Source organism: Capricornis sumatraensis, chromosome 4 (genome assembly GCF_032405125.1).
Source record: "Capricornis sumatraensis isolate serow.1 chromosome 4, serow.2, whole genome shotgun sequence".
NCBI classification, from domain to species: Eukaryota; Metazoa; Chordata; class Mammalia; order Artiodactyla; family Bovidae; genus Capricornis; species Capricornis sumatraensis.
The window spans coordinates 148,200,260-148,209,888 of NC_091072.1; positions in this window are offsets into that span (position 1 = coordinate 148,200,260).

Consider the following 9,629-nt stretch of genomic DNA (forward strand, 5'->3'; position numbering starts at 1 on the left):
GCTGGCCCCAGAAAGTGAGAGAACCCATGCCTGGTGTCTAAGCCCCCAGCCTGTGGGCCTGTGTGATGAACCCAGGAAACAAAGGCGGGACCTCCTGACCGCTGATGCTCCTCTCCTGGTCCCTTGATTTCTGGAGCTCAGGCTGGAAGGGGAGGGAGAGCTGCCTATGAGAACTCTACCGCTTCAGGCTTTCTTCATCTATTGTCCTGTTTCCCCTCTCCATCCCCTTCTCCCCATCTCATCACAGGGATTGCTTCCTGTTTCAGTATTTATCACCTGCACTAGAGTGTAGGTCCTTTGTGCTCACTTGATTCTGTGTCCTCAGTGCTTGGCACCCTGGAGGTGCTCAGCACACGTTGGTAAATGAATGAATATATGAAGGAAAGAATGAATTTCATCCCCTTGGGCTGATTAAGAGGCTCTGACAAAAGTCTGTGCTTATAATTTCAAATTGTGGTGCCTAAGAAGACTCTTGAGAGTCCCTCAGACTACAAGGAGATCAAACCAGTCAATCCTAAAAGAAATCAGTCCTGAATATTCATTGGAAGGACTGATGCTGAAGCTGAAGCTCCAATACTTTGGCCACCTGATGAGAAGAATTGAATCATTGAGAAAGACCCTGATGCTGGGAAAGACTAAAGGCAAAAGGAGAAGTGGGCGGCAGAGGATGAGATAGTTAGATAGCATCACCAACTGAATAGACATGAATCTGAGCAAATTCGGGAGACATTGAAGGACAGGGAAGCCTGGTGTGCTGCAGTCCATGGGGTCTCAAAGAATCAGACAGGACTTAACGGCTGAACAACAGCAAATAATAATAAGCAGCGGCAGCAGAGTCCCCCTCAAGACCCCCCAGTAGAGAGTCATGTGGAATACTCTGGAGAAAGCCCTGCAGAGGCTGCCCGAATGGCCCTGGAGCCCTGGGGGCAGTGCAGGGAGCCCAGTGGATAATAGGTTCACACAACTCACACCTAGCACTTGTCCAGCAATAGAAAGGCCAAGAAGAAAGTCTTCTCTTAGTCTGTGAGTCTGAGCCTGGAACTGGATTGGGAGAGTAAAACGTGGGGGATACTGGAGTACGTGTCCCTCTCTCTCTTACCTCTGCCCACCCTGCTTCTCTGTTGTGGACCCAAAACAGGGTAGGGAATGAGAAGGAAACAAGTCTCCTCCTCATCACTCATAGATACAGTGACTTTTGAAGGGGTGACCTTGTGCCTGATAGTGCGATTGGGTCAAGGATGGAGAAATGAGTAAACTCAGTCCCCAGGCAGCTCACAGCTGGACAGGGAGATGGACAAGTAAACAGTCCTAGGACAAGGTCACAGCGGCTCTGATGGGCTCTGTGTAGTGCTGTGCGAAGAGAGGAGATACTCTGAGTGAGGGACTTAGTCCAGTCTGCGTGGAGGAGGGGCCACCAGAAAAAGGCCTCCATGATTGCTGCATAGCAAGCTGTAAAATCTGTATATTTCCAATTCAAGTTCAGGACTGTAAAGTTTTAAAAAAAGTATTTATTTTTTATTTTATTTTAAATTAAATGTTTTTATTGAAGTATGGTTGCTTTATGATGTTATGTTAGTTTAGGATTGTGAAGTTTTTACTCAGCTTCCCCTGTCTTGAAAATACTCAAGTATCCTTGGAGATTATGGTTTTTTGTTTGTTTTGATTTTTGGTTGCACTGAGAGGCTTGTGGGATCTTAGTTCGCTGACCAGGGATCCAACCCATGACCCCTGCATTGGAAGTGTAGAGTCCTTGCCACTGGACTGCCAAGGAATTCCAAGACTGTGGTTTAGATACTGATAGGGAGAAATTGTTATCTGATGGAGGAGGTTCAGAGAATCAGAGACAAACCGCTGGACTCAGATGAGGTCAGTGACTGTTTAATTCATTTTTACACATGTGCACAGAAGCTCCAATGCTTTGGCCACCTGATTTGAAGAGCCGACTCATTGGGAAAGACCCTGATGCTGGGAGAGATTGAAAGCAGGAGGAGAAGGGGGCGACAGAAGATGAAATGGTTGAACGGCATCACCGCCTCAATGGACATGAGTTTGAGCAAGCTCTGGGAGTAATGAAGGACAGGGAAGCCTGGTGTGCTGCAGTCCACGGGGTGACAAAGAGTCGGACACATGTCAGTGACTGAACAGCAACAGTAAGCCCACCTAGCCTCCTTCGGATAAAATGTTATCTTGAATTTCCTTCAAGATTCTCCCTCCCCACCCTCTGCCCTTTTGCTTTGGGTGAGATTGCCCCATCTCTATAACTCAGCTCCACTGACCAAAGCTCCATTGGCTCACCAAAACCACAGCAATGAGTCTGGGGCAGTGGGGTTGGGCTTCAAGTAGAGCAGAGAGACTTCAGCTGAGGTTTCCAGGGGGGAGACACAGGGTTTCTTCCCTGGTGGGCTTGAACCTGGATGCATTAAACACTGGGACTACTGTTTCGCCTTGTTATCATCACAGGTGTCCTGAGGGGACGGCAGCTGAGAAATGGAGAGAAACCAGGCCTTTGAGGAGCATAAGCCCCTGGGGCAGCCTGCACTGGAAGGCAGCCCAGCCAGACTCCTGGATTTCACTTAAGTGAGCTCCCATTTGGTTTCGGTTTCTCCTTTATTTATTTAGGTTTTGGTCACTTGCAGCTGAGAAAGTCCTACATGAAGCGATGGTCACCGTCAAATTCTGTCTCATCTTCTAGCTCTCCTGGGGGATGGCACCTCAGGCAGAAAGCATGATGGTATTCAACCAGAGCATTGTGAGTAAAACCCCTGTTTGTAAAACAAACTTTAGTTATCCTTATATTTTACTCTCCTTGAGGGCAGAAGCTGAGATGGTTTTGTTTGCTTTGTAGAACCCTCAAAGTCCCTCAGAGAGACTGACTGTTCTTTGCGCATAGTCTCTCCACACAGTGGAGGAAGACAGAGGCTCAGAGACGAAGCGTCCAGCCCAGGCAGACGTGGATGCAGGAGTCTAGTGTCCGGGCTCAGCCGAGGCCAGCGGTGAAGCCTCTTGGCTCTAAGATGAGGAATAAATACTGGCCTGGGACCAGTTCTGTCACTGACCTGCTGGGTGACTTGAGGTCAGTTCAGCTCTTGGGTCTTAGTTTCCACATCATTCAAATGGGGCCACAACATTCACCTGCAGGAACCAGCATGTTCTATGTACAAGTTTGCTCAAGAGCACACAGAGTCTCCCAGCGCCCTTGCTGCTTCTTAGGGAGTCAGAAAGCTTGGGGGCTGGAGGGCTCCCCCAGCCCCTTCATCTACCTGGGACCTTTGATTCCCAGGGTGCCAAGTGTTGCAGGCACACCGTAACTGGCCCAGCGCAGACCTCTGTCCCCACCCCCACTCCACTCTGGTCTGAACAGCAAGTGCCCCTCAGGGTTGCTCACGGACAGACACGGCCCAGAAATGCCAAGGGGTGAGCTCAGGGCACTGCTGGCCTGGCCACTCTGAGGTGGCCTTGCTGCTGTAGGCTGGCTGGTGGGGGCGCTGGAGGCCCAGGTTCCCTGCCGTTTATTTGATGGTAGTGCCGTGATGGGTCCTAGGGGAGGGGGATCCTGAAGGGGAGGCAGAATCACTGTGTTTTGCTGGACCTGCGCCCTGAGTGGCTCTTCCGGCCATTGTGCTCAGGATGCTTTTGTAGCCTTTTTGTAGACGCAGCAACACCCTGTATGTACTTCCCCGCATTCCAAGGAGGCCCACAGTGTGGTCACTTATGGGAGGTCTCCCAGACCCTCCTTCCTCCCCCTCCTCTGGACTCCGTCCTCTTCATGGTGTTGTAGCCACACATTCCAGGAAACAAACTCACTCAGAAGGACGATGCAGATAGTGAAGTGCAGCTTATTACATCAGCGGGCCCAAGGCAGGGTCTCCTCTTAGCCAAGGACCCCAATCAGCATTTGTGAAAACCTTATATACCCTAAGTGTACGTGCCCAAACCCACCTCCCCAAATTCCCTGAAACTAGTCTGAACAAAGGAAAGGAAAGATACAATCAAAGTTAACCTGTGATTCCTATGCCTTAAGCCTAGGTAGTTAACAGTGGACAATTATCAGTAGGCCTGTGGTCATACCCCAATAAGCATAATAGAACTATTTGATTACATAGATAATTAGGGTATTCTTTTAGGCAATGGAGAGTCTAGGTATGAGCCCTGGGGTACTTCCATCTGGGGGGTCTGGTTTTCCAGTTGGTCTGTCGTTTCCATAGATACTGGGCATATAGCTCAAAGTCCACAGTCCAGCCCAAGATGGAGTCCTGCTTTCAAGATGGAGCCTGTTCTGTCTGTTTCCTCCTTCAATGGAAGAGGCTTCCAGCCACCCAGCTCTCCCCATGACTGGCAGCCATGCTCCAGAAGTCCTTAGATCTTGGCCACACAGCAGATCAACAGCACAGGGAATGTTTTCTGACTTAGATACTGCTTAAGAGCTTTACACACTAACCAACAGTTTCATGAAATAGATGCCCTAGTTATCAGCTCAGTTCAGTTGCTCAGTGGTGTCCAACTCTTTGCGACCTCATGAACTGCAGCATGCCAGGCCTCCCTGTTCATCACCAACTCCTGGAGTTTACTCAAACTCATGTCCTTTGAGTTGGTGATGCCATCCAACCATCCCATCCTTTGTCATTCTTCTCCTCCTGCCTTCAATTTTTCCCAGCATCCGGGTCTTTCCAAATGAGTCAGTTCTTTGCATCAGGTGGCCAAAGTATTGGACTTTCAGCTTCAGCATCAGTCCTTCCAGTGAATATTCAGGACTGATGTCCTTTAGGATGGATTGTTTGGGTCTCCTTGCAATCCAAGGGACTCTTAAGAGCCTTCTCCAACACCACAGTTCAAAAGCATCAATTCTTCTTCGGTGCTCAGCTTTCTTTATCAGCCCTTCTCATAAATATGAAGGAAACAGAAGCATAGAGGGGTTCAGTAACCAGCCCCCCACCCCCACCCCAGGACACAGCAGCGGTGAGTGGCAGAGCCAGTTCTCAGAGTTCATGCATCTGAGGCAAGAGCCTGTGTTCTCAGCTGCCCGTTGCCCTGTCCTCTAGTTAAGTCTGGTACTTTGTGCTTCAGAGGTGAGTGAAGATGAAACAGAGTTCATGAGTCATTTTTTATAATAAACTTTTAGTTTTGGATTCACAGAATTACTGCGAATACTACAGAGATAGTACAGAGAATTCCGATATAATCAACATCCAGTTTCCCTGATTATTGACACCTTATGTTAATGTGATATACACGTTGCTATTGATGAAGCCATATAAGTACATTGTCAGCTCTATCCCAGGCAAGAATATTGGAGTGGGTTGCCATTTCCTTCTTGGATAGTTTATTCAGAGTTCTTTATTTTTATTGTTATTTTTTAAACTTTACTTTTTTCATGTGATCATTTTCTTCTACCAAACAATCTGCATTTTACTTTTTCAGTTTAATTTAATTTTTTATTTTATTTTTGGCCACACAGGATGTGGGAGCTTAGTATGGAAAGGAAGATGCTGGAGGGGCAGGTATGAGGGCTCAAGTGGTGTCCCGGAGGAGACTATGGGACACCTAACTATCCTTCGCTTGGTGTGTTTCAGTATCAGTTCAGTCGCTCAGTCGTGTCCGACTCTTTGCGACCCCATGAATCGCAGAACGCCAGGCCTCCCTGTCTATCACCAACTCCTGGAGTTCACTCAGACTCACGTCCATTGAGTCCGTGATGCCATCGAGCCATCTCATCCTGGGTCGTCCCCTTCTCCTCCTGCCCCCAATCCCTCCCAGAATCAGAGTCTTTTCCAATGTGTCAACTCTTCCCATGAGGTGGCCTAAGTACTGGAGCTTCAGCTTTAGCATCAGTCCTTCCAAAGAAATCCCAGGGCTGATCTCCTTCAGAATGGACTGGTTGGATCTCCTTGCAGTCCAAGGGACTCTCAAGAGTCTTCTCCAACACCACAGTTCAAAAGCATCAATTCTTCGGCGCTCAGCCTTCTTCACAGTCCAACTCTCACATCCATACATGACCACAGGAAAAACCATAGCCTTGATTAGACGGACCTTAGTCGGCAAAGTAATGTCTCTGCTTTTGAATATACTATCTAGATTGGTCATAACTTTTCTTGCAAGGAGTAAGCGTCTTTTAATTTCATGGCTGCAGTCACCATCTGCAGTGATTTTGGAGCCCAGAAAAATAAAGCCTGACACTGTTTCTACTGTTTCCCCATCTATTTCCCAAGAAGTGATGGGACCAGATGCCATGATCTTCGTTTTCTGAATGTTGAGCTTTAAGCCAACTTTATCTACTTATTTATTTTTGGCCGTATCTTGTGGCACTTGGCATCTTAGTTCCTCGACCAGTGATCAAACCTGCATCCCCTGAACTGGAAGCTTGGAATTTTAACCACTGGACTGCAGGGAAGTCCTAAGAGCTCTTTTTTTTTTTTTTTTTAATCTAATGTTCCTTTTCTGTTACAGGATCTCATCTTGGACCCCACATTACATTTAGTCATCCTGTCTCCTTTGGCTTCGAGAATGTTAATATCCTCGGTCGGGAGGCCAGAGGTCCCCAAGTGGAGGAGGAAACAAAACTGCAAGTGGCAGACATTTTTTTTTTTTTCCTCTTCTAATCCTGTGTTGTCTTGGAACACCTGGTTCCACCTGAATTTAGCTTTATCTCACATCTTGAGCTAACCACTGTGTTTTTCTTACGGATATATTTTCTTAAGCTATGTTAATGAACTATGTATTTGCCAGGAAATCTGCCTTTCTTCAAGATTCAAGTCAATTGTTTTATGGCCCGGGGATGACTCACCTGGTGTCAGTGCTATCTCAGAATGCATGTTGTGGGTGAGGGGCCTGATGCAATTCTCAGTTTTGAGACATTTCCTTTCTCTAATTAGTTAGTTAGTTAGTTCAGTCACTCAGTCATGTCCGACTCTTTGCGACCCCATGAATCGCAGCACGCCAGGCCTCCCTGTCCATCACCATCTCCCAGAGTTCACTCAGAACTGCAGTATTTTTGCCTGGAGAATCCCATGTAATGTAACCTGTCAGGCTCCTGTCTACGGGGTTGCAAGAGTTGGACACAACTTAGCAACTCAACCACCAATAGATATATAACTCCTTGCTAAAACCTAGCAAGAGGGCACTCTTTCTGATGTCTATGTCAGAAACTTCCTCTATCTCTTTTATACTTTAATAAAACTTTATTACCCAAGACACTCTGAGAGATCAAGCCTCATCACTGGCCCTGGATTGAATTCCTCTCCTCTGGAGGCCATGAATCCCGGCATTGTTCACAGTTTGTTCAGTTAGTTCAGTCCTGTCTGACTCTTTGCGACCTCATGAACAGCAGCATATCGGGCTTCCCTGTATATCACCAACTCCTGGAGCTTGCTCAAGTTCATGTCTGTTGAGTCGGTGATGCCATCCAACCATCTCATCCTCTCTTGTCCCCTTCTCCTCTTGACTTCAATCTTTACCAGCAGCAGGGTCTTTTCAGATGAGTCAGTTCTTCCCATCAGGTGGCCAAAGTATTGGAGTTTCAACTTCAGCGTCAGTCCGTCCAATGAATATTCAAGACTGATTTCCTTTAGGATTGACTGATTGGATCTCCTTGCAGTCCAAGGGACTCTCAAGAGTCTTCCCCAACACCACAGTTCAAAAGCATCAATTCTTCAGTGCTCAGCTTTCTTTATGGTACAACTCTCACATCCGTATATGACTACTGAAAAAACCATAGCTTTGACTAGACAGACTTATGTTGGCGAAGTAATGTCTCTGCTTTTTAATATGCTGTCTAGGTTGGTCATAACTTTTCTGCCAAGGAATAAGCGTCTTTTAATTTCATGGCTGCAGTTACCATTAGCAGTGATTTTGAAGCCCCCCAATAGGAAAAGGAACACGTCAAAGCTGTTTATCGTCACCCTGCTTATTTAACTTCTCTGCAGAGTACATCATGAGATACACTGGGCTGGAAGAAGCACAAGCGGGAATCAAGATTGCTGGGAGAAATATCAATAACTTCAGATATGCAGATGACACCATCCTTATGGCTGAAAGTGAAGAAGAACTAAAGAGCTTCTTGATGAAAGTGAAAGAGGAGAGTGAAAAAGTTGGCTTAAAGCTCAACATTCAGAAAACTAAGATCATGGCATCCGGTCCCATCACTTCATGGGCAATAGATGGGGAAACAGTGGAAACAGTGGCCAGCGTTATTTTTCTGGGCTCCAAAATCACTGCAGATGGTGATTGCAGCCATGAAATTAAAAGACGCTTACTCCTTAGAAGGAAAGTTATGACCAACCTAAACAGCATATGAAAAAGCAGACATTGCTTTGCCAACTAAGGTCCATCTAGTCAAGGCTATGGTTTTTCCAGTGGTCATGGATGTGAGAGTTGGACTATAAAGAAAGCTAAGCCCTGAAGAATTTATGCTTTTGAAGGTGTTGGAGAAGACTCTTTTTTTTTTTTTTTTTTTTTTAAACTAATCATTTATTTGGCTGCACCAGATCTTATTTGCAGCATGTGGGATCTAGTTCCCTGACCAGGGATTGAACTCGGGGCCCCTACTTTGGGGGCAGAGAGTCTTAGCCACTGGACCACCAGGGAAGGCCCATGGAGAAGACTCTTGAGAGTCCCTTGGACTGCAAGGAGATCCAACCAGTCCATCCTAAAGGAGATCAGTCCTGGGTGTTCATTGGAAGGACTATTGTTGAAGCTGAAACTCCGATACTTAGGCCACCTGATGCGAAGAGCTGACTCATTTGAAAAGATCCTGATGCTAGGAAAGATTGAGGGCAGGAGGAGAAGCGGATGACAGAGGATGAGATGGTTGGATGGTATCACCGACTCAATGGACATGGGTTTGGGTGAACTTTGGGAGTTGGTGATGGACAGGGAGGCCTGGTGTGCTGTGGTTTATGGGGTTGCAAAGAATCGGGACATGACTGAGCGACTGACTGAACTGAAAATAAAGTCTCTCACTGTTTCCACTGTTTCCCCATCTATTTGCCATGAAGTGATAAGACGGGATGCCATGATCTTAGTTTCCTGAATGTTGAGTTTTAAACCAACTTTTCAGTCTCCTTTTTCACTTTCATCAAGAGGCTCTTTAGTTCTTCTTCGCTCTCTGCTTAAGTGTGGTGTCATCTGCATATCTGAGGTTATTGATATTTCTCCCGGAAATCTTGATTCCAGCTTGTGCTTCATCTAGCCTGGCATTTCACATGATGTACTCTGCAAAATGTACTCTATACTTTGCCGACTAAGGTCCATCTAGTCAAGGCTATGGTTTTTCCTGTGGTCATGTATGGATGTGAGAGTTGGACTGTGAAGAAGGCTGAGAGCTGAAGAATTGATGCTTTTGAACTGTGGTGTTGGAGAAGACTCTTGAGAGTCCCTTGGACTGCAAGGAGATCCAACCAGTCCATTCTGAAGGAGATCAGCCCTGGGATTTCTTTGGAAGGACTGATGCTAAAGCTGAAGCTCCAGTACTTTGGCCACTTCATGGGAAGAGTTGACTCATTGGAAAAGACTCTGATTCTGGGAGGGATTGGGGGCAGGAGGAGAAGGGGACGACAGAGGATGAGATGGCTGGATGGCATCACGGACTCGATGGACGTGAGTCTGAGCGAACTCCGGGAGTTGGTGATGGACAG